Source organism: Lissotriton helveticus, chromosome 2_2, assembly GCF_964261635.1.
Source record: "Lissotriton helveticus chromosome 2_2, aLisHel1.1, whole genome shotgun sequence".
In the NCBI taxonomy this organism is placed as follows: Eukaryota; Metazoa; Chordata; class Amphibia; order Caudata; family Salamandridae; genus Lissotriton; species Lissotriton helveticus.
The window spans coordinates 245,915,788-245,942,466 of record NC_136060.1 but is presented as its reverse complement, the minus strand read 5'-3'; the positions used below and the strand labels follow the sequence as shown (position 1 = coordinate 245,942,466).

Genomic DNA, 26,679 nt, shown 5'->3' with positions numbered 1-26,679 from the left:
GGATAAAATATTTTGGTCTGCTGAAAGGGAACTCCGATCTATGGGACAGCTATTAACCCCCATTAGCTGGAGTATTTCTAGTCAATCCTGGGAAACTAATTTTTTGAAAATCTATGCTACTCCCCTATTGGAGCCCGACCAGTATGAACATGGTCCTTTTACCAGTATCCAGATAACACCTACCGAAGTAGAAGAAGCTATTCGCCAGAGCATTGGGAATAAGGCCGCTGGCACTAATGGGCTACCAATAGATCTTATTAAATGGAAACCGGATTTCTGGGCCCGCTCCTCCTGAATGTTTTTAATAATTTAACGCATGCTCCGTAACCCGATACCTGGGCAAAGAGTATTATTGTCCCAATATTTAAAAAGGGGGATCAGTTGCAGCCCAGTAATTATAAGCCTATTTCATTGATCTATAACACCCTTTAAATATATTTTGCAGAGTTTTATACAATAAGATCCTGGAATGGTCAGAGGAATGCAGTATTTCATAGCTCTGCCAGCTAGGCTTCCGCAGTAAGGTTGGCACTAATGAACAATGCCTTAACCTTGGCCTTGTAATTGGAGAATTCCGTGCGATGGTGTATTTCCCAGTCTATTGGCCTTTATGGATTTGTCCTCAGCATTTGACTATGTCAATAGGTCAAAGCTGTGAACTATCCTGCTGGCCTACGGACTGGATGAGCCTCTGGTTCATTTTTTGGCATTTCTTCATAAAGACCTTCAGGCTCAGGTGAGGATTGGCACAGGTGGAGAGGTTTCAGTACCAATTAAGGTTGGCAGGTGTGTATCTTGGCCCCCCTTCTTTTTATCATTTATATCAATGGATTGAATAAATCACTAGTATCCATGTCTCAGGATGTTCCTATGATTAATGGGAAACCCCTCCCTATACTACTATACACAGATGATGCGGTGCTTATCTGCCGCACCCCAAATTCTCTGTGCATTCTAGTACAGTCCTTTGTTAAACATATGGATAGCTTGGACTTAAGTGTTAATTTTAACAAATCATTTTTAATGTCCTTTGGCCTTCGGAAACGCCAGCTTAGCTCCATTGTTGTTAGCAGTCAAAAACTGATAAGCACCTGTAAATTCCCCTATCTTGGGGTTGTTTTCGCTGCGAACGGCTCCTGGACTGAGCATCTAACCTATTACAGGACAAGTTCTCAAAGACCATTAACTCGATTTTTAGTTTTCCCCGTCCAAAGAATACTGGTGCCATTTTAGCTATTTTACAATTTTTTAAACTACAATGTGTCCCAGTGGCCACTTATGGAGCCGAGATTTGGGGTACACCAAATAGTTCCTGCATTCAGTAGGAAGAAAACAGGTTCTGCAGGAAACTGCTGGGTATCCCAATCTCTACCCCACAATACATCTGCCACAGAGAATTAAACAAACGATATACTGATTTTATACGTGCCCGACCAGCCCTTTTCTGGTTATCGATCTGGAAGAATCAGGCAGCGACTCTAACCAGAGATATTATCACTGATTGTCTGAAGTGTGACAAGGGGATGGATATTCCCTGGCTCTCTAGAGTGTATCAGAGTTTATGCAGCGTCAATAAAGGCTGCATTTTCTTAAATCACAGCAAATCTGAAACCCTGCACAAAAAAGAACTTAGAAGCCCCCTTTATTTGTTATATAGTACAGAAAGAATTGCGCTGGAATCTAAGAAACCCTATGTTTCCAGTTATATGTCTCTTGAGTGGCACTGCCACCCCTTACCAAATTATCTTACCCTACCAATGAGTTACTGGGAAAGGTGTCTACTATTCGCTTGAGAGCAGGGACAGTTAAATTTGCATTGTGTTTTCCCCTTGGCTACCACCCAAAACTTGACTCATTACCCTGTTCTTGTGATGGGCTGAGTGGCCAATCAACCTTACATTTTTTGTTCTTCTGCGAATATTACATGAAATACACCAAGGGGCTCCTTTACCCTTTTTTTAATAGGAGCAGGCTGATTAATTTGGACTCTGCCTATTTAAGTATGCTTGCCATGACCGATGAAGAGCTGGTCTTTCGCTTAAATACATTTTTGAGAATTGCAACTCGGGCACGTAAGACAATGCTCAACTCTTGAGTTTTTAGTAACGTATGGACAAGTACTAATTGTTGGAGGGATAGATTTCTCTATATTCTAGTGATTTTATTTATTGATAACAGATTCTCCATTTTATCTACAATTTGTGATACTGTGCTTCATCATCGTAAAAAAAATGTTTATAAGCATTTATTGTTACTCTTTTTTTGTCAGTTACATTTTTACTATGCTGTACTTTTATGGATACAATGTCTATCCAAATAACGTTTATGAACTGAATACTTGCATACAGCAAGTGACCCTGGATGACACAGTTACTAGATATGGGATACCTGGCAACATGCCACAGCAGTGTTGATCGTTCAACATAATGTAACTTCCATTAGACAGTAGTCCAAAAATTGGATTAATCACTGCAGCTGGTGAACCTTGGAGATGACAGGATATGTTTGTAATGGAACCATCACAGGCCAGTGTAAATTAATACCCTGACAAAGGAGAGAACCGCTTAGTGCTTTTCACAGTTTGTACCGCTAAGAAACACTTCACGTCCCCCCCCCCTCCAACATCTGTGCGTGTATTCTTTACCCAACCTTTCATATTTGCCTGCTGGTATGTGTTTTAGGCAATACTGAAAATGGAAAATTGTAACAGGCAGAGATATTTTACCATGTATGATCCACTCAGTGGCTGGCTTTTCTGCCGCCATAAATGGTAATCTTTCCAGTTTGTCAATGCTCAGCACCGAGTAGTCGGCTCCCCTCTGTGCCAGTTTGATCTGTTTATCAGTGAGATTGATTTCTGAAAACAGTGACGTAGTATTGATTAAACGCCAAGGCACATAGCCTGCATGCAAGTTTTGTAGCATCCAGCCTAATAGCATGATAGAACATAATTGAGACTGACCATGTTGTAGCATGACCAAGTCTTGTTCCATGATGTCTATGGCAGAAGACACAATGCTGTCCAATGAATGTATTCTGGATGATAGAGTTGTTAACCCATTGTTTACTACTGAAAGAGATTTCTCTAAATTAATACGATCAATTTCTCGTATTGGTTCTGCAGTTTCTGCTTCCATAATTCGTTATATACAGCATATATACCAGCATATATAAAATGTTTTTGACACGGTTTTCTTGGTCATAGCAAGAATTCCCTAAGATCTGCACCATCTTTAAGTAAAGATAAGTGTTGTTTTACATCCTCAAGTGTAGATTTCTGTAGCCAATCAAGGCATAGCTTGCCTACACTGTATGTTGTTACTATAACAGGATGCTGTCTTTGAACATATCTTGGGTCTGGCCTATTGACAGGAATCGATCTTGACAGTTGTTTGTGTCTGTGGGCCAGAGCAACCATTTTTTCCAATCTGGATCTGATCTGTTGTGATGCAAAATATTATGTACGTCGACCTCCCACGTGTTGTGCTATTACTTGCAGGTATAGGTATGGTCAGTGTGTTCATGTCTTTGATCTTGGCTAACCCAAGGCAAGACGTTTGTTGGACAGAGTCATTCAAAAACATAATTTGCTCAGAGATGATACAGGCTCTAAACAAAGCTTCTACCCCCTGCACTTGCCAATCTTTTGTACCCCAGACAGTTTTTGTCTCAATGGTGTCTTTCAAAAAGTCAAAACTATGTCTAGACAGTTGGGCAATAAAGGCTGCAGAATAAATGTTTTTTGTATTTGTTTTTTTTTATTTTTTTTTAATCTTAATTGGAGGAACTTAAATCTAGAAAATGTGGGGCCAATCTTAGCTTGTAAGAGCTCCCATGGAAGAACGTCATCTGAATCCACCAGATCTGACCGCTTCACCAAACCAGCTCTTTTAATCAGGGTCCCCAAGCTGTCACACATGCAAGAAGAGGTCCCCGGAGAATCCCAGATAGGGGCAAAATCAGAGAAGTAACCTATACCCCAGATACGTCTCACTTTATACCAGGTTATCAAGGCAGCCTTAAGAACCTTAAGGCGAACGCGCTTAAAAAACCTTGGCGCCCCAAATTTGTATAGAAAACCTCCTTGTCCACTACCTCCCTCTACCAGTGCCATTTCGCCTAATAACCTACCCCATGTAGTTTCCTCTGGGGTAGTCAACAGCATCCTGATGCCCTTAAATTGAAAAGCCATTAGGTACCAGTTGATGCCTGGAAGAGCCAATGCACCTTTTAAGAGTTTCCTTCTTAGTTTTTTCCATGACATCCTTGAGCTTTTATGTCCCCATATAAAACTCCCAATTTTCCCCTGGATCTTACTTATATTTTTATGAGGGAAAGTTAGGGGAACTGCGTTAAAAAGGTACGTCAGCTTGGGTAAGACGCATTTCTTCACCAGGTTGACCCTCCCATAGATCGTCAAAGGGAGGTTTTTCTATCTGGCGAAGAAGTAATCAATTTCCTTTTCAATTTTCCCCAGATTTATCAAAGGGATTTTATTCAAGTCCTTAACAATTTTAACAACCAGGACCCTGAATTCTTTGCTACTGAGAGAGATTTCTCTAAATTCCACTGAGTCTGTGGTGGTGTCGGTCCTAAACACCCTCAGGGAGGGCTTGGACCAAAATAAACATCAAGCCCTGGTGCTCCTCGATCTTTCCGCCGCATTCGATACGGTGGACCATTCCATCTTGCTTTCACGTATCGGAGCGGCGGGAATCGGGGGGTCAGCACTAGTGTGGCTCTCGTCCTTCCTGCGGGACCGCACACAGGCGGTTCGGCTGGGGGAGTTCATGGCAGATCCTTTGAAGATCACTTGTGGTGTCCCCCAAGGTTCTTCTCTATCTCCCTTATTGTTTAATCTCTATATCTATCCTCTTATCTTTGCACTTCAGCAGCTGGAGGTCGCCGTATATAATTATGCGGATGACCTCCAGCTGGTCTTTGACCTCTCTGCCTCCCCTAATGCTATCTCTAATTTTCAATCCACTATGATTTTTATCAGGGACTGGATGAGCCACAACCATCTGAAGCTCAACCCGGATAAAACCGAGTTGGTGCTTACGGGTGGCTCTTCCAGTCCCTGGAATTCTTCCTTTTGGCCCCTCACTCTTGGTTGTCCTCCCCTTCCGTCCTCTACGGTTAAGACACTGGGTATTAAGATTAACAACCAGCTCACTCTTCACTCACAGGTTGGTGCTGTTGTTTCTTCCTGTTTTCTGATGCTTCGAACTATTCGCTCTGTCTCCCGCTTCTTTTCCCCTTTGGCACTTAAACTTATGTCTGCCTTGGTCATCTCCCGGCTAGACTATGCCAATGCCCTGTACAACGGCATTCCGGCATATAGTCTACGCAAACTTCAGCTTGTGCAGAACCAAGCAGCCCGGTTGGTGTATGGTCTTCCCCGGTGCCACCATTCCACACCATTGTTGAAGGAACTGCATTGGTTGCCTGTTCGGCAACGATCGTTTTTTAAGACTGGATGCATGGTCTTTCAGGCACGACAGGGAATGGCCCCAGCTTTTATCTCTTCCCTTTTAACTAACTATGTCCCCGCCAGACATCTTCGTTCATCCGATCGATCCCTCTTGCAGGTTCCTCGGTTCACTAGGAAAAAATGGGGAGGTTCCAACTTCTCCATTTTGGCTCCTGTATTTTGGAACTCCCTGCCTGATCATCTCAGGGCCTCAAAACAATACTCCCTCTTCCGTAAGGGACTGAAAACTTTTTTGTTTGCTCAGGCCTTTCCACTCTAATGATCCTTCCTTTTCTGCCTGCATGCCGTCAAAAGCGCCAAGAAACCGTAATGGTGTAAGATGCGCTATATAAACTTTTTAAATTCAAATTTAAATTAATACGATCAATTTCTCGTATTCGTTCTGCAGTTTCTGCTTGGGTAATCTTCCATAATTCGTTATATACAGCATATATACCGGTATGGGCTGCCTCTATACACAGTGTTCCAGCACATAACTTCAGTTTTGGCCGAATTGGCGAGGTACCCTGAGATCGAACCAAACTCCTTCAGCTTGTTTTCGAGCCATGGAATGGAAAGCTCTGGGTCACTAGTGTAAACTATTACGTTCTCCGCATATAATGCTATTTTACACTGATAATTTTGTGATTTAACGGGCTAATGGTGTTATCCAATCTAATATTTTGCTCTAGGGTCTCGATGTAAATGTTAAATAAAAGGGGGGATAGGGGACACCACCCCTGTTTTGTCCCTCTCTGAATGTCAATACTTGGAGTCAGGGAACCATTCAGAAGAATCTTCGCAGATGCCCCTAGATAGCAGTTCTTTAAAGTCTGCTTGAAAAAAGGACCCATACCCATAGCCTCCAAGACCCCCCAACGGTACCTCCAACACACCCGGTCGAAGGCCTTAGTGGCATCTAAAGCCACTACTGCCAAATGGTCCGCCCTTATCTCAGCAAGATCGATATTGCCTATCAGTAATTGAGTTTGTTCCTGAATTATTCTCCCTACCATAAACCCTTTCTGATCGATATTGATCAGGCTTGGTGCCAGTTTTGCTCTGTTTTGTATTTGTTAACATATTTTTCGTTCCTGTCTTGTTCGCATTTTTAAAATAAAATGATTCAGCATTGGCTAAATTGAACCCTGAAAAATATGGAAACTTCATTGCAAAAGTTTTTGAAGCTACGCTTTGGAGGTGTAGGACAATGTTCCCATTGGTTATACATATATACATTTCTAGGTATTGAAGATTTGTGCAAGAAATGATGACCATAATAGTTATAACAATACATTTGTTCATAGTCTGATGAACCCTCTAAATATTCATGATTTGTGAATACTGCAGACATTTCTAGATCTGACATCATATTATTAACAGTCTCGAAGTCCAAATCATCAGAAAAGGTACTAGAGGTAAATAAGTCACTTAATTAAATCTTGAATAAGTGTAGAATCTTCAACAGCTCCGACGGGCCAAAAATGTCATATTCAGTTCTGTCCTAAACTATACCATCCGGTACAGGAACGGTTGTGATGTTCATTGCTAACAAGCCTCTTTGTTCACAATGGGATGATTTTTGTGGCTGGGAGAAGTAAGTTCACTTTTTTACTTGCTGTGTCCATTTGAATATATCTTCCATTTATCAGCATACCCAGAGTTATTACCAGAGCTAACCAAAGTAGAAAGAAGAATATTCGCAAAACAATCCATAGTTCAATCCATGGGGAAACCAGAAAGGTCTTTTTCAGGTAATGAAAAAAGTCTATTTCTTGTTCTTTGAAAGTTCTTTGTGCTGGTGTTGTTTAAGGTTTGCAGGGATCCTCAGAAAACTTATCACAGTTAATGAAATAGCCAGAGGCAGTTCTGACAATGGTTGGAATTGCATCAGGATTCGTTGAAATTGCTGGAACCACTTGATCACTTGTTACTTTGTTGTAGACAGGTATATCAGGCGAACTGTTATTTGGGTCTCAAGAGGAACAAGTTCCATAGCTTTGTTGCTTAATTGGATACTGCCTTTGTGCAGTTGGTTTATTTTTTAACTGGATTCTGTGGTGAGATGAGTCCTCATTCCATCCTACATGATTTTTATATAATGCTGGGGATTGGGCGACTGCCCATTTCCTGGCATAAGTATATTTTAAATGTACTGGATAATGGTTGGAGAAGGCTGGCATAATGATGTCTTTGCCATGTGGGCACTCCCTGACAAATTAAGGTGGCCAGTCCTGTTCTGCTAGAAGTATATCATAACCCTTTGAAAGTCGCTCCCAAAAGAGTGCTTTCACATTTCTTGGTAGGTCTCCCTCCATCCGGAGTGTTATTTCATATAACCTATGTGGAGAGCTAACCCTGGTATCTGCAGTTTCAACTTCAATATCCTCATTCAAGTCCACTGTCTCCATAAGTCCCTTCAGGTTCTGGCGAGCTATTGTTACTTCTGCTGCTCTGTCCAACATTGGCTGAGCCCATTCTCCATTCTTGAGTTGTGTCTTTAAGATCCTCTGCATGTCTGATCTTTAGACCTGCTACCTTCTTCTTGGATAATTGAGGTTTTGTTTTGTTATTCTGAACGTGTTGATCGTCTTTGGACCTCACGCGTTCTTCTTTTTGATTTGACCATCCTCTTCTTTTGGATGTCTGTGACGATATCTGAAAGGTACGAGAGGAACGTGTATCAGTATCTTGATACCTGTCAGGTTTTCTCAAATTATCGCTATTCCTGAGGTTATACCTCCTTTCAGAGGGCTCCTTTCGAGGGGACCTACCTCAGGATTGAGAATCTTTCTCTTATGAATGTTTGTTATTTTCCCACTTCCTTTTAGAAGAGGTAGGAATGTTTTAGTAAAGGCCTTTTCAGGACTTTCAGACCGTTGTGGTTTAACTGGATTCCCAACCCAAACTGTCTCTGCCTAATTCTTCATAAAATTTTTCAATTATTCAGGCTAGTTCTTGTGGTTGTTCTGTTACATCAAATTACCTTAATTTCTGGTGTATTGCCACTGATGCTGATTCTCCTTTAATATTGGATATTATTGTTGATACCTAGTTGACATTTTTCAGTAACTTCATACCTAAATTCAGAGCAGGCTCTGGCCCGTATTCATTTTAAATCTGTTTCAGACGTCGGGTATACATAGGATTTTTGTCCTACTCAGCTATGGCGGATATTAACCCTACCCACTCCAGATGTCTTATGGAGTTTTATAAGTAGGGGTCTCTGAGAAAAGCACGACTGAGTTACTTCAGTATCTAGCGTTAAATTAGTGCCTTACCAAACCGTTGGGCGCCATGTAGTGTAGTTCCTATATCCCGAACAGGCTCTGCGCATGGGAATAATATACACTATAGTTTTGACTTAGGACTGTGGTCAGTATGTCTCTATCGATTACATTAAGCTTACTTACTTGTGTGTGCCAGCTAACTCGGTCACTAGAAACTATCTCGAATGGGATTAGTTTCTGACAACCGCATAAACATGACAACTTTGTTTCCCCTAGAATCTGAACAGTATCTTCAGAGTCGTGGAATCAATAGATAACCGTTTCACTCAGTCAATCGTGCATGCTTCGTTTCTACAGAGTTGCACAGAAATAGCGTTTCAATAAAAAGGGTTTATTGAACAGTCTTATTTCTCATGCATGAGATATGAACTGCTACAATCGTAAGACAGAATGCGAAGTATAAAATGTACAGCGTTAGCAGTAAGATAAAATAATACTGTAATTGCATGTCTAGCTATGACATATATTCATTAAAATACATACATAAATAAAACAGGCTAAAAGTCTCAACTGGTGCTTCTAAAATAATCCTATCCCTGTGTACCTAACCTAAGTGTAATACGAGGGAAGAAGTAAGTGCTGTCTTAGTCTGGTTTAGTTATGCCAAGAGTTGCCAAAAGTTTCTTTAGGTTCTAATCAGCTCCATAGCTTAGAATGAAAGAGGTTGGTAGATCTTTCCCGGGACTCGATCTCTAACACCCCGCAAGGGGAGTCGGAAGCACTGGAGCTGGATTCTCTGCGAGGAGGATGACACAGCGTCTGGTCAGTGCATCAGTTGGGGACTTGACTTCCTTCGGGACTTGCTGTGGTGAGCTGCGTCGTGCAAGTAGGTAGTCAAACCGCACCGTGCCTTGCCATAGCAAGTAAAGGTATATTTATACCTTGAAGGTGTTTAGGAATGCCAGTATTGATGTAAAGGTTGGGCATAAAAATGTCATGAATGAACCCCTAAGGAATAGATGTTCATGCATAATAAATGAGTTCTTGGAGAAATCAATATCTAAGCAGGGGGAAGTCCTAAAGGCTTAAGAATCTGGTTTTCCAAGAACTCGTTGTGACGAAGAGGATCGCATGTAGTTGACCATGGCTGTATTTGGTTAGCATGAGCAATGCCTAAATAAGGACTGGATTTCTATGCCTGAATAAGGGCAATGTGAATTATACCTATATAAGGGCATGAATCTAGATACGATATCTAAATCGACACACAACAGTGGGCTAGGGACATCAGACGCACCACAGGGGGTGGAGCCAGCATTGTGGAAGGCAGGCACAGCCCTATTCAGGTCCCAGGTGCAACTCCTCCCACCCATCTACATATAGATAGCTCTATTCAGCCCTGAGCTGACTCACCCTGTCTCCTGGAATCGCCCAGCCCCTGTCACTCAAACTCCAGACAAGGACCACGCTCTAATCCCTTTTTTTCTGGGAAATCCCACACAGCATCCCCCTGAAGAGCACCACCCAGATACAGGACAGGAAATGGTCAAACCTCTCGGCCAGCCAGTGGTCCAATCTCCTAGAAAACACACTACCAACCCCGAGCGCAGACCCAGAGAGCGCGAACCACAACTACAACCGCTGGATCCAATGCTCATTAGACACGCTTGCCCCCAAGAGATTCACCCAAAAAAGACCTACCCATAAAACTGCACCCTGGTTCACCATAAAATTGAGAGAACTTAAACAAATCTGTAGAAAGTTAGAAAGGAGCTGGAGAAAGAACCCAACAGAAGAATGAAAATCAATCTATAGAGAGGCAATAAGGAATTATAAATCAGAAATAAAAAACGCACAATCCTCCTTCTACTAGGAGAAGATCAGTGCGGCCGCAAACTCCCCCAAGGAGATTTTTCGCATCGCAAAAAACCTGATCTCTATACCACAAAAAGACCCCAATCCCGATGATGCACAAACTCATTGCAACAATCTTGCAGAATTTTTCCACAAAAAAATTGAACTCATTGCCCATTCCTTCCCTCTGTCCCAGCCGAAACCTCCGAGGCTGACACCAGGTGTCCTCCTCCCACCCCCCTTGACCCCCTCCGAGAATTCCCCCTTTTAGATGAAGACTCCCTAATGGCAATCATGACTAGAGTGACCTCGGGATCTCCACTAGTCCTCGCCCCTAACCGATTCCTTCCTTCAGTCGCTAACATCATATGCCCAGTCATCTTGGCCACTATAAATGCCTCTATCCTAACTGGGATGGTTCCCCGTGCCTGGAAGTGCACCCAGGTTAAGGCCCTCCTGAAAAAACCCAGCCTGGAGCCTTCCAACCTGGCCAATTACAGACCTATATCCCTCCTCCCGTGGCCAAGTAAGATTACCGAGAGACACATAAACTCCATCCTAGTACAGTACCTTGAAATTAACAATCTGCTGCATCCATTACAAACAGGCTTCCGCCCCCGACTAGGAACAGAGACGGCCCTTCTGGCCGTAACTGAAGAGGCCCGAAGACTCATGGACCAGGGCGGCTCAGCAGCCATCAACCTGCAAGACCTCAGTGCCACCTTTGACACGGTAGATCACAAGATCCTGCTGAACCGGCTAACAAATCTAGGAGTGACCCACTCAGCCCTCTCCTGGCTGCACTCTTTCCTTAAAGACCGGGTCTTTAAGGTCTTTGAAGGGAACACCTCATCCGACTGCTGGCCGCTCAGTTGTGGGGTCCCTAAGGGCTCCTCCCTGAGCCACACACTTTTTAATACATACATGGCACCCTTAGCCGATGTAGTTCTCCCATTCGGCATACAAATCATAACATACGCTGACGACACCCAGCTTGTGGTTTCACTGAACCACCCGGACGGCTCATCTTGCTCCCTCGGCAGCTGCCTAGTGGCAGTAGCCAATTGGATGAAACTCTCCCACCTCAAACTAAATGGCGACAAGACTGAGCTCATATTCTTGGGCAAACTACCTTCCCCTCTGTCTGGACATCTATGGCCCACCTGCCTCAACCCTATGCCCCCTCCTAAACAGCAGATCAAGAGCCTCGGCATATGGCTTGACAGCTCTCTGTGCTTTGGCCACCAGGCCACTAAGCTAGCTGCTACCTCCTTTGGCTTGTTGAGGATGCTTAAGAAAGTTCTCCACCTGCTCCCCTTCAAAGCCAGAAGGATCATGGTTCAGGCTTTAATTCTCTCACGCCTCAATTACGGGAATGGACTGTACCTGGGCGCCCCACAGGCAACCTTACAGAAACTCCAGGTGATCCAGAACAGCGCTGCACGCCTTTTGCTCCAAATTTCCCGGAGACAATCTGCTAAACCTGCCCTAAGGATGCTACACTGGCTCCCCATTTGGGCCAGAATCCAATTCAAATCCATGTGCCTGGCTCACCGAGTCATATGGAATACTGGTCTGGCCATTACACACTCCCTGATCACACCCTATCAACCCTCAAGAAACCTCCGATCCAGCTCAGCCTTCCTTGCCACCACCAAGAAAGTCCGCCGCGCCAAGTGGGGTGGCCGATCTTTCTCCCTGAACGCCTCGAAACTATGGAACTCTCAGCTCCCCTCCCTCCGCAGCGAACCTAACATACTGGCCTTCTGTAAGCTCCTCAAAACCCACCTGTTCCGCAACACGCCCTAATTGACCTATCGTCCCCTAGCAGTCCTTAGGGTAGAAACGCGCTATATAAATATAATTTCATTCATTCATTCAATACACAACCTAGCAGAGGCAGGCTTGGATAGTTAGGCAAGACAATACCTACTTTCTAAGAGTGGTATTTTCAAAAACAGAATGTTAAAACCAACTTCACTAAAAGATGTATTTTATCATTCTGAGTTCAGGCATACCAAACTTGAATTTCTACCTAGTTCCCTGCGTCTGTTAGGATTATAAGATGTTATAATCAAACTGCCCATTCTGGCCTATGGGGAACAGATAGCCTTGCAATAGTGAAAAACAAAATTTGGCTGTAATTCTCTATTAGGACATGCCACACACACCAGGGCATGTCTTCCCTTTTACCTACAATGCACCGTGCTCTTGGGCCTACCATAGGGGTGACTAATATGCAGAAAAGAGAAGGTTTACTGACTGGCGAGTGGGTGCAATGGCCCAGTCAATGTGGCAGTACCAGACGGCACACAGGCTCTGCAATGGCAGACCTGAGACACGCTTTACAGGCTGTTTCTGTGGGTGGCACAACCAGTGCTGCAAGCCCACCAGCAGCATATGATTTACCAGCCCTGGGCACCCGCAGTGCACTGCACTAGGGTCTGACAGTAAATCAAATAAGCCAATCATGGAGTCACTAATCCACACATCAATTTACAATAGGGAGAGCATACACACTTTAGCACTAATCCACAGTGGTAAAGTGCCTGGAGTCATAAAACCAACAAAAACAGGTCAGACAAAATACAGGAGGAAGGCAAAAAGTTCAGGGATGACCCTGCAAAAAGGACTAAGTCCAACACATCCCAATCTCCTAACACGACAGGCATGGGCAGCTAGCCGTAGTATGGGTAGCTATCCTAATCCAAAGTCATACGCCTCCTGTCCAGCAGCATCTGTTTGATATATCAAAAACATATTTGAGGTATCCCTTTTGTGATGACCAAGATAATGTTGTAAGTTGGCAAACCCAAGGTCAGAGCGATTGCTTGAATGTGGGGAATGTGGAACTTCCAAGCATAGACGTCCCGAATCGCTGCTGGCCACCTTACCTATCTTTGCTATTTTGTTTTCTGCGCATCAGATTCAGACTATTATTGGCACTTTATTTATTTGTGTCAGTGAACTGTATCTTGTTTGAGTGGTACACATCTGAACCACAAATATTGAATTTTGAGCCCTGAAGAAGTCTCAACAGAGACAAAACGCATTGGCTAAAATAACCTCTTTTTGAAAATTGGATTCCAAAACGTCTGAACATATTAATAAAGAACATTCATTTTGAGTACAAGTGAATTTTGGACCTGCTTCTTCTATCACTCTTCGTGAACTTGTTATGCTTCAAAGAACTATGATGTTATTTTCCAAATCATGGGTGCTAATTCCAATGTGTGTTTTCGATTGTATTTGGGTTTTACCCAATAGGAAGTAAAGAGGAGTGCACTTCCAGGTTTTTGAGCACCATTGCAATATTATTGTATCACTAGAGGTAATAGGTGCAGGCCTGTTGCCTCAACCCTTTGTGTGTATTGCTGTTCATTTGAACAATTACATTGTTATGACATTCTGCAACATGATGTTGGTGATCCAACAGGGGGCTAGTAGGTGCAGAAATGGCTTTATTCATTCTCACTTGTACAAGGTGGTAAGCACCAAGGTACCAGGTCAAGGCAAATATCAAAATGTATTTAATAAATCCTATAAAAACCAATTATCAATTTATTGTTCTTCATATTTCTATGTACAACAGTTCCTGTTATGTTTTCTTTTTCCAAGTCTGCCTCAGAGACAGGTTGACCAAAGGGATGCATCTCCAAGTAAAACAAAGTTTACAGTGTCCTTATTTTATTAACTTTACTGCACAAGTTAGTCTCTTAAAGATGGCACCCTTGAACGCCTGGCAGTTGGTGCTTGTTCCGTCCTGAGCACATGCCTATCTAATCCGTCAGTCTCCTTGGCCGCAGATTTCAGCAGGGTGCAGTAGGTGTGTTGTCTGTTATTTCAGGAATGGGCACTTTCTTGAGGCTTGAATCACCTCCTTCCGAAAGCTGCTCTTGCAAGAATGGTGGTGCCCCTTTTGACATGAGAAAGATGAATCCAGTTTTTATGTCCATCACACCGTACTGCAGTCTGGATTGTTAGCAAGAACTAGATGGGAGCAAGACCTAGATGGGGCCTTTCCATCGTGGTTGCAAACCGTTCTTTCGCAAGTAGTTCCTTGTCAGCACCTAGTCCCCAGGCTTGATACCATGCACTTGTGATTCCGGAAGTGGGGACCAGGTGTCTCTGACTTGTTGGCGAATTTCGGATAGTCTGTTAGGGCCAGATGCATCAAGCATTTTTCTCCTCGCAAAGGGGCCGAATTGCAGTATTGGCCCATTTGCGATTGCAAAAAATGCTTTTCCGATAAAGCAAACAAAATTGAGCGATTCACTAATCTGTTACCAAATGGCAAAATGGGTTTGTGATTCGCTATTTGTAAGGGGCATGTTTAGGGTGTCCCTTTCAAATAGCTAATACTAATGGTATGCATGAATGTTTTATGACCATGAATACGGTCGCAAAACATTTACATTTTACCACCTACTTCAAGTAGGTGGTAACCCATTCGCAAATGAGAAGAGGTCCCGAAGGGACCCCTTCCCCTTTGTGAATGTTTGTAAAATCATTTTTAGCTGCCTGCTCTTAAAAAATGAATAGAAAACTTTTCATTTTTGTTTTTGAAATGCATCCTGTTTTCCTTTAAGGAAAACGGGCTGCATTTCAAAAAGAAAAATTGCTTTATTTAGGTTTAAATTTCTTTATTAAGTTTGCAACACACAAACATAACCACGTATGTTTAGCTATCAACAAACAGTGCTGTGGAACATACGACTGGACAAAGCGAATCAAAGGCGTAAACTCAACAGTGAGCGCATATCCGGCTAATTTCACATACATGGGATAACATTTAATAAAAGGAAAAAAGAAACCCCCTTGGGCACCCCACTCCCCCACCCATCCGACCCCACCCCTCCCCTGTGTTCCACGTCCACTACCTAAGCTATGCTAAACCACATGTGACCTCCCTCAGCAGTGTGCCCGCTGTGAATCTGTGAGGCGCAGCAGCCGGAGATATCGTGGGCATGTGACCTCTCGGAATTCGGTAGCTAAGGGCGACAGAAAGGGTTGCCACAGCTCATCATATTTAGATCCCTCCCACGCCAAGGTAAGTGTCAGCTTCTCCATACCAAGTACATGCCACAGACGGTACAGCCAGCCTGTAAAAGTTGGGGTGTTGGGGAGTGCACCAGTGTGTAAGTATGTTTTGTGTCGCTGACCCCAGCGCAATGGCCATCTGTCTGCCTCTGCGAGATTGTAGTGGGTAAGTCAGGGGATTGGGGAAACCCAGCAGGACATATGCTGGGAAGCGTGGGATCTCGGTCTCAAAATGCTTGTCCACTTCATCCAGCACCTGGGTCCTGTAGGGTTGAACATGTTCACACTCCCATAACAGATGTACTAAAGTGCCTACTTGGCCACAGCCACGCCAATATGTCGCCTCCCGGGTGCGGTCCATTGCATGTAAACACTCCGGAGTATAATACCAGTATTTTACGACCTTCATGAGCATTTCCGTAAGGCCCATGTGATACACAGAATGCCGGGCCCTGTAGTATATCCCTTCCCACTCTTTGTGGCTGAGTGTCCTGCCCAGTTCCCTCTCCCACCTTTCTTTGCTGGGATTGTACGTGTGCGTGTGAGTGTGCTTTCCCTGTAGCATCTTGTATAGATCAGAGATGAGCTTTTTATCTGACGTAGTGTAATGAGCCATCTTTCGTAAGGGGAAAGGTGCCTATCTGCCTCAGAGCGGACCTGGAATTGAAGCGCCCCATGCCTTACTTGTAGATATCTAAGCCTCTCCGTCTCCGGGAGCCCATATTCCTGCTTAAATTGGGAGAACGAGATGACCCCCTCGGCGTGGTACATATGATACAGAAAGCGGCATCGAGCAGGCCTCCAACCTGCAAAGGCAACCGAGTAAAATCAGGGTTGTCAATTAATGGGGTAAGCGGAGACGGGAAGGTTGGGAGTTTGTGTTTGATATTAGTGGTGTCCCACACCTCAAGGGGAACCCGTGTAATATACAAGGCATACAAATTAGGGGGCCTATGGGACTTGCACAAGAAGGGAATTTCTTGCAAGGTTGTGCCGCCACCGCCTGGTCTAGAACAGCCAGTGTTTCTCCGATTCCCAACGGCTCTACTCAACCAGGTGCCGCAGTTGAGACGCTTGTAAATAGAGCCAGAGATCAGGAACTCCAAGTCCTCCCTCCTCAGGAGCAAGCGTCACCAGTGTCCGCCTTAATCGTGGTTTCTGACCACTCCAGATGAACTGAGCAAGATCAGATTGCATCTGCTGTATCCAACCTGCAGGTGGTCAGAGAGGAATGGTGCGAAAGAGATAGAGGATCTGGAGAAGAATGGTCATTTTGACTGCCGCAATTTTGCCTAGCCACGAGAGAGGGTAATGCTTCCATTGGCCAAGTTCCCGGCAGATCTTCCTACGCAGTAGTGCATAATTGGTAGTAACCACTGCAGGGAGGGAGGAAGCCAGCTGAATCCCTAGATATAGAATTGTGTTCACCGCCCATTGAATGGGAAGCAGGTTTTGCAAATATTCCTGGGTGGGTCGTGACAGAGACAGGTCTAGTGCCATCGATTTATCTGTATTCACCTTAAATCCTGCAGCCCGAGCGAAGGTGTCCAAGTTCGCTAGGCATGCCGGCAATGCACTCCTCAGAGTAGCAAGTGATATTAACACGTTGTCAGCATATAGGATAATCGTATGGACATAGAACCCAAATTTGATCCCGGTAATCGCTGGCTTCTGCTGCATTCTCTGAGCCAGAAGCTCTATGTAGAGGGCAAACAGAAGGGGCGACAATAGACACCCCTGGCTCATGCCCCTTTCAATAGGGAATCGGGAGGAGGTGTGTCCCTTCACTCGGATCGTAGCTGTAGGAAACCTATAGCAATTGAGGATGTATGTGCGAAATCTTTTCCCTATCCCCACTCTTTCTAAAACCTGCTCCCATTAGGGCCAGTGAACTCGATCCAATGCCTTCTTGGCATTGATGGATAGCATCATATACTCCCCCAGCACCCGTGTAGCCTTCTCGATGAGATGTAGAACCCGTTTGGTATTATCTGATGTTTCGCGTTCAGGAATGATTCCCTCTTGGTCCGGGTCAATGAGACCGGGCATATGGGGGGCAAGACTAGCAGCTAGAATCCCTGTATACAATTTAAGATCTATGTTAAGGAGGGATATTGGGCGATATGCTCCGCACTTCGATTTATCCTTCCCGGGTTTGGGAATTACCGCTATGGAGGCCTCCAAGAGATCACTCTAAATCGTTCCTGGGTCGTCGAAGGAGTTAAACAGCTGGGCGAGGAGCGGGGTGAGTAAGGTTACAAAACTTCTTGTAAAAGATAGTTGAAAAGCCATCCGGCCCAGGGGCTTTTGCTTGCTTAAGACGAGATATGGCGGCGATGGCCTCCTCCGTTTGAATGTTTCTGTCGAGGTGGTCGGCCTGGGCTTTGGTCAGAGTTTGAAGGGGGTGACAGAACCTAGGAAGGCAGCTCCATCGGAGCTTTCTAACGGGGCATCGGCATAAAGGGTGGCATAAAAAATTGTGAAATGCTTCTTCCGATACGCATTTACCATCCGCCCGGTTGATCTCCCTGATCCCCTGCCTTTGGCGGACCTCGCTCAACCTATGGACGAGGAGGCATCCGCACCTGTCCCCCCGGTATAGTAGGCGTGTTGCAATCGCAGCGCTGTGAATTCTGCCATATCTTGGTCAAGCGCCGCTAATTGGTGACGCACGGCTTTAAGCTGTTGCCACACCCGAGGGGCTCCTGTCCTCTGGTGCATCTGCTCCATCTCCCTGGTTTGTTGCGTGTTCTTCCCTTTTGCGCCTGCGCTCCTCATTGTCTGCAGCCGAAATGGCGATGAACTCCCCCCCCTCCCTAACGGCTGCCTTCAGTGCCGTCCACTGCGTTGCAAGGGTTGTGTCCGAGTGGCATTATGGGAGAGGTAATCCGTGATGGAACGCTGTATGCGCTTAACTACTTCTTCACGGTGCAGGAGAGTGTCCCTAAGGCGCCATATCCTGGCAGGCCGTGATATGGGTGGGACAGTGAGAGTGGCGAGTACTGGTGTGTGGCCGAAAGGGAGGCAACTCCTATATCAACAGTAGTCGTGAGCGCGCGAACTGGCGTAGATACTAAGTAATGGTCCAGTCTCACATAAGTCTTGTGTGCATTGGAGTAATAGGAGTACTCCCGATCATGAGGATGAAAGCTATGTCACAGGTCGCATAACCCCAGGTCGTGTAGTCGCGCAAGCCCCTCTGCAGTGAGTGCACCTGTCTGATGAGTGCGCTGGCTAGATCTGTATTTGTTGTTATCAAAAACTAGGTTCATGTCACCCCCCAAGATGACGTTGTGGTCTGTCGTAGCTGTGGCTTCCGTGAGAGCAGAGTGTAAGAACCGTTCCTGGCCCTCATTCGGGGCATACATGGAGCCGATAGTGAATGTCAGGCTACCTAGGGCGAATCTGTATGTCAGTATCCCCTTAATCTCGGCTTCCTTATGTAGAACCTCCCCCTTAAACCTATGAGCCACTAAGATCGCTACTCCAACTGTTTTAGTGGGACCTGATGAAAAGAATTGGGTGGGAAATTTCCGGGACAGGAGACGGTGGCAGTCCCTTGCTAAGAGGTGGGTTTCTTGTAGGAGGCAGAGATCTGCTTGGGTGTTTTCTAGGCATGACAAGACTGCTCTGTGCTTCACTGGATTGTTGAGACCCCGCACAATAAGGGTTAAAATCTTAAGCATTGGTGCAGGCATTACCGGTATCAAATAGGAGCGAAAGCGTAGATAAGGTGCCATACATGGTGCCAAAACCCCACTGAAGCAACAAATCACCCTCCTACACAGATGTATATAAGGCCCAAGAAACAGGGTTCTAGTATTTAGGCACTGAGGGCTGACCCACATATAGGCACAACAACGTCATTATTTATACAAAATATATTCTCTTTATTTTTTTTTAAAATGTGCTTTATATAATAATATAGATATAACATAAAATATACAAAATGCAAAATCATCTACGGATGTATAGATGTATTTGTTCCAGACATAAGACAATCATGAACCTCAATCATACTTACATTCACTCTCAATAATATACACATTCATTCTTCAACACATACACATTCCTACAAAACTAAAAAGCACTCTTGGTGGTGAGGCTGCCATTTAGCGCCAGAATGGAACAATCTTGTGTGTCCTCCAGATGATATAGGGGAGCTGAATCCAACAACACGAGAGGAAAAACGCCAACGCGCGTTTCGGTGCAGCGCCCTTATAGGGGCGGCACCTTCTTCAGGACAGGAGTGGATACGTAGTGCGGGACACACACACACACACCTAAAAATTTCAAAGAAATAAATCAGTACATCGTTTAGCAACATTTATGCATAAGGATATACAATCCTTTACTTTCAACACATTGAAGGTCTAATAATACCAGGGGTCAGCCCAGAGGTGCAAGATTTAGAAACTAACCCCCAGATGCATCAAGCCCATATTCTGCGAATTTTAAATTGCGAAAAATACTGAATCGCAATTTAGAATTCGCAGAATGGGATGCATCAAGAAAAGCGACTAAAAACAACGAACCGCAATCGGCCGCAATTGCCGATTGCGGTTTTCGCTAAATTGCACTAAAATCGCAGAATCGCCCGTTTTCCATGTGAAAATTGCGAAAATAGCGAGATGGCAAAAACGGGAAGTCGCATTTCGAGCACAATGATGACATCACAACCAGGAAGTAGGCAGTTCCCTCCCTCATTCAGAACACAGAGCCTGAGAGTGGAAGAAGCACAGCCCAGAGGTCCACAAGACACATCCTGCAGCACCACAACAGGACACAAACAACAAAATAAAATGTCCCAGGAAGCAGCAGGAAGCTGTGCACCAGGCAGAAAGAGGAAAATAAAATTCTCCGAACAGGAATTGGAGTACCTCATCGAGGGAGTATCGAAGGACCATGACAGGCTGTTTGGCCAGGAGTCCGGGAGGGTGCTGAGGCCGACAAGAGGCGCATTTGGCTGCGCATCCGCTCAAAGGTGAACTCAGTTGGAGTGACCCAGCGCTCCATTGATGAGCTCAAAAAGAGGTGGTACGACCTCAGAGGTCGTGCCAAAGAACGCATTGCTGAGAGGCTGGGGGAACAACATGCCACCGGAGGAGGAGACCCCACAGTTGCACCCAACACTCCACTCGAAGACCTGGTGGAGGACACCCTCAATCCTGCAGCCTGCGTGGGGGTCACCCGGCGGGACACCTCCCGACTCACCCAACAATCCCAAGGTAAGTGCCATGCAACTGCGACCTCATTCCCTAACAATGCCCTTGACTCTAGCCATTTGATTACCCCAGTAATGCAGGCCATGCGCACCTGAAATGCCCTATTGCATTGTGGGACCTGTAGTGTGACAATAATTCCCGGATAGCCACACACAGCCAGACCTGTCAAGTGAAAGATTTCCCTAAAGCCAGTCAGGGAATGCAAGCCTGCATGCATGTTGCAACATCCCATGTGCAAGATACATATCATTAATCATGCACCCATTTACATGACAGGTGCGTCTGAACAACCCAGCACAGACAGCGAGGCACTCCACATTGAGGAGAACCCTGAGGACACCGAGGGAGAGGGCCATCCTGCCCCACGACCTGGACCATCACAACCACCAGCAGCAGTACCATCACCTCCCCATGTGGACAGGGCCACCCCTGCAGCCACAGGAGCACAGCAACCAACCCCATGTGACACCCATGGCAGTGGTACAGGCCACACCACCACCCAGGAGGCAGACACGGCGCACAGCCACTGTGCGATCTCAGTCCAGCGGACTGATGAGGTAGCAGCGCAACGTGTCACCACGCGCTGGCAGGGGGGGAACATGTCCAAGATCCTGGGCTGGCCATAGAACGCCGGATGCTTGCTTTCCACCAGAAGCAGGCACGGCACTTGGCAGCCATCCACCTGCAGCTCAATAAGACAGCGCGAAACGTGAGCCAGCTCACGGAAAGCATGCAGGTCATGACCGCAGCGGTCAGGGAGAACAGACAGATCCTGGTTTCCCAGCAGGACATCACCCGCCGCCGCCACAGCCAGCTGCGAACCGCCTGTCAGCATACACAAGATCCAACCATCTGATTGGTAATGCCACCTCCCAACTTTCGCGCCGCTCTCTTGCGATGCAAATTCAGATGGTACAATGCAGCCAGGACGTTGCCTTGGAACAAGTCACAACAGCTGTCCAGACTCTGCAGGCGTCTGGCCATGGCCAAGCAAGTGGGGGGGATGATGCCAGTGAGGGCACATCAAGTCACAGCAGCCTGTCCTTGCCGGTGGTAACCGCACGCCGCCGCAGCACCAGGGCCACTGCAGCATCACGGGCCAATAGTGGCGTGGATGACGTGGAGAGGCGACTGGGTGCGTCCGGCCGAAGGCGCCATTGACTCTATGAACTCTAGCAGCAGGGCCATGCTGATAAGACAAGCATGCCTGCTTCTCTATCATGGGGCTGTATGAGGAAATACAGTTATCATGTATTTTGAAATAAATAATTTAAAGACACATTATTGTGAAAATAACAATATTAATTTATGTCACACGTAAATCCGACTCATGTCATTATTACATTTGTCATGCATGAGTGCAGTGTTGTGTGTGGGGTATGGGTGCACTAGAAACAGTTCATTGTGATTTGGTTGCGGCGCCTGTGTCCTTCTGCACGATTCTCCCCGGGTGCATGATGCACATGTGCAGGTAGGCGGTTGTCCCCTTCCGACTCACTGCCAGAGATCTCCACAGGTATCCTCCGCTTGGTAGCAATATTGTGGAGTATTGCACAAACGGCCACGATGCAGCAGCAGACCTCAGGCTGGTATTTGAGGGCCCCACCAGTCTTATGTAGGATGCGGAATCGGCTCTTTAAAAGCCCAAATGTCCGCTCAATGCAATTTCTAGTGCGAATGTGTGCAGCATTGTAACGCCGTTGCTGTGGTGTGGCAGGGTTAAGGTATGGGGTGAGGAGGTTCTCACGGAGGCCGTAGGCGCTGTCACCTGAATGAAAGGAGCAGAGGGTCAGTGCCTGTTATGCGCAGCTACATGGTCTCGATATACTGTTTGTGGGCATGTGTACTTACCTAGGAGGTGTCCTTCGCCAAAGTCTCCCCTGGCCAGGCGTGTGTGCATGCCGCTGTGCTGGAATATGAAGGAATCATGCGTGCTCCCCGGGTATTGAGCCACTATGTCGGTGATGATTGTCTTTGCGTTGCAGACCATCTGGATGTTCAGTGAGTGGTAGGACTTGCGGTTCCGGTACGTGTATTCTGTCTCAGCCGGTGGGCAGATGTGGATGTGGGTACAGTCAATGCATCCAATTACATGGGGGAATTGCGCAATGTTGTAAAATTGTAGATTTGTTTGATTCAAGTCCTGTTGGGTGGTTGGGAATGTAATGTAATGGTGTATGCGGGTCAGCATGGCGTCCAGGAAACTCCTTAGGCAGCGGGACAGTGTGCTCTGGGACATCCCCCCCTGCAACTGCAACTATCCCCTGGAAGCTTCCGGAGGCCAGGAGGTGCAGGCAGCACAAGACCTGGACATGGGTGGGCACGGCATTGGTCCTCCTTGTTGGGTGCTGCATCAGGGGATCAAGGTCCCGGATGAGCTTGGTAAGCATTGCCCCATTCAGCCTGTACTTAGAGTAGATTTCCTCCTCAGTCTGGCCCAGGAGTGTGATCCGCTGCCGGAAAATTCGCTCCTGGATCCTGCGTCTGTTCCTGGCTGCAACCTGGAGCCTTCGCCGCCTTACCACCATGTAGAGTCCTGGCATTGTGAATGTCCTCATGCTCCTACTGTGTCTCCTTAAGTGTTTTGTTCAGCCCCGCACCTGTATCTAGTTTGAATTTTTTCAACACACACACCTAAAAATTTCAAAGAAATAAATCAGTACATCGTTTAGCAACATTTATGCATAAGGATATACAATCCTTTACTTTCAACATATTGAAGGTCTAATAATACCAGGGGTCAGCCCAGAGGTGCAAGATTTAGAAACGAACCCCCAGATGCATCAAGCCCATATTCTGCGAATTTTAAATTGCGAAAAATACTGAATCGCAATTTAGAATTCGCAGAATGGGATGCATCAAGAAAAGCGACTAAAAACAACGAACCGCAATCGGCCGCAATTGCCGATTGCGGTTTTCGCTAAATTGCACTAAAATCGCAGAATCGCCCGTTTTCCATGTGAAAATTGCGAAAATAGCGAGATGGCAAAAACGGGAAGTCGCATTTCGAGCACAATGATGACATCACAACCAGGAAGTAGGCAGTTCCCTCCCTCATTCAGAACACAGAGCCTGAGAGTGGAAGAAGCACAGCCCAGAGGTCCACAAGACACATCCTGCAGCACCACAACAGGACACAAACAACAAAATAAAATGTCCCAGGAAGCAGCAGGAAGCTGTGCACCAGGCAGAAAGAGGAAAATAAAATTCTCCGAACAGGAATTGGAGTACCTCATCGAGGGAGTATCGAAGGACCATGACAGGCTGTTTGGCCAGGAGTCCCGGAGGGTGCTGAGGCCGACAAGAGGCGCATTTGGCTGCGCATCCGCTCAAAGGTGAACTCAGTTGGAGTGACCCAGCGCTCCATTGATGAGCTCAAAAAGAGGTGGTACGACCTCAGAGGTCGTGCCAAAGAACGCATTGCTGAGAGGCTGGGGGAACAACATGCCACCGGAGGAGGAGACCCCACAGTTGCACCCAACACTCCACTCGAAGACCTGGTGGAGGACACCCTCAATCCTGCAGCCTGCGTGGGGGTCACCTGGCGGGACACCTCCCGACTCACCCAACAATCCCAAGGTAAGTGCCATGCAACTGCGACCTCATCCCCTAACAATGCCCTTGACTCTAGCCATTTGATTACCCCAGTAATGCAGGCCATGCGCACCTGAAATGCCCTATTGCATTGTGGGACCTGTAGTGTGACAATAATTCCCGGATAGCCACACACAGCCAGACCTGTCAAGTGAAAGATTTCCCTAAAGCCAGTCAGGGAATGCAAGCCTGCATGCATGTTGCAACATCCCATGTGCAAGATACATATCATTAATCATGCACCCATTTACATGACAGGTGCGTCTGAACAACCCAGCACAGACAGCGAGGCACTCCACATTGAGGAGAACCCTGAGGACACCGAGGGAGAGGGCCATCCTGCCCCACGACCTGGACCATCACAACCACCAGCAGCAGTACCATCACCTCCCCATGTGGACAGGGCCACCCCTGCAGCCACAGGAGCACAGCAACCAACCCCATGTGACACCCATGGCAGTGGTACAGGCCACACCACCACCCAGGAGGCAGACACGGCGCACAGCCACTGTGCGATCTCAGTCCAGCGGACTGATGAGGTAGCAGCGCAACGTGTCACCACGCGCTGGCAGGGGGGGAACATGTCCAAGATCCTGGGCTGGCCATAGAACGCCGGATGCTTGCTTTCCACCAGAAGCAGGCACGGCACTTGGCAGCCATCCACCTGCAGCTCAATAAGACAGCGCGAAACGTGAGCCAGCTCACGGAAAGCATGCAGGTCATGACCGCAGCGGTCAGGGAGAACAGACAGATCCTGGTTTCCCAGCAGGACATCACCCGCCGCCGCCACAGCCAGCTGCGAACCGCCTGTCAGCATACACAAGATCCAACCATCTGATTGGTAATCCGTTGCTGTGGTGTGGCAGGGTTAAGGTATGGGGTGAGGAGGTACTCACGGAGGCCGTAGGCGCTGTCACCTGAATGAAAGGAGCAGAGGGTCAGTGCCTGTTATGCGCAGCTACATGGTCTCGATATACTGTTTGTGGGCATGTGTACTTACCTAGGAGGTGTCCTTCGCCAAAGTCTCCCCTGGCCAGGCGTGTGTGCATGCCGCTGTGCTGGAATATGAAGGAATCATGCGTGCTCCCCGGGTATTGAGCCACTATGTCGGTGATGATTGTCTTTGCGTTGCAGACCATCTGGATGTTCAGTGAGTGGTAGGACTTGCGGTTCCGGTACGTGTATTCTGTCTCAGCCGGTGGGCAGATGTGGATGTGGGTACAGTCAATGCATCCAATTACATGGGGGAATTGCGCAATGTTGTAAAATTGTAGATTTGTTTGATTCAAGTCCTGTTGGGTGGTTGGGAATGTAATGTAATGGTGTATGCGGGTCAGCATGGCGTCCAGGAAACTCCTTAGGCAGCGGGACAGTGTGCTCTGGGACATCCCCCCCTGCAACTGCAACTATCCCCTGGAAGCTTCCGGAGGCCAGGAGGTGCAGGCAGCACAAGACCTGGACATGGGTGGGCACGGCATTGGTCCTCCTTGTTGGGTGCTGCATCAGGGGATCAAGGTCCCGGATGAGCTTGGTAAGCATTGCCCCATTCAGCCTGTACTTAGAGTAGATTTCCTCCTCAGTCTGGCCCAGGAGTGTGATCCGCTGCCGGAAAATTCGCTCCTGGATCCTGCGTCTGTTCCTGGCTGCAACCTGGAGCCTTCGCCGCCTTACCACCATGTAGAGTCCTGGCATTGTGAATGTCCTCATGCTCCTACTGTGTCTCCTTAAGTGTGTTTGTTCAGCCCCGCACCTGTATCTAGTTTGAATTTTTTTTATTTTTTTTATTTTGAACTTTATGGTTACCACCTGGTTTGAGTTCTCCTTAACTTGCGCCTCGCAAATTGCGATTTTGAGTTTTTTCGCTAATTGCGATTTTTCATGCATTTGGTTTGCGATTATTTTGCGACTTCGCAAATGAAATCGCAGACTCATTGGAAAATCGCAATTTCAGAATCGTAAAGGGTGTTCCACCTTTATTCTGCGATTTTATTTGCGAAGTCGCAAAAAATATTTAGCTATTTCGCAATTTGGTTGTTTTTCATTTCATGAATTGCAGTTCATGGAATTGCGATCGCAATAGCTGTTTCGCAACTATTGCGATCGCAATTTGTGTTGATGAATCTACCTGAATGTTACCAACGGTTAAATTCCAAAGAAGCGGGGGATGGCAAACAGAGGAAATAGGGTGCACCAACATACCACACAAATAGAAAATGTCTAAAAACGAAAGCCGGGGCGATTACATAATTCACATTATAAAAAA

At 46.4% G+C, this 26,679-nt stretch overlaps 1 long non-coding RNA gene across 1 annotated transcript in view; it reads right to left on the bottom strand.

The window, feature by feature from the left end:
- The window catches only part of LOC144821386 (uncharacterized), a 64,339-nt gene that overhangs the window by 25,205 nt on the left and 12,455 nt on the right, over nucleotides 1-26,679 (bottom strand). The window lies entirely within an intron of this gene.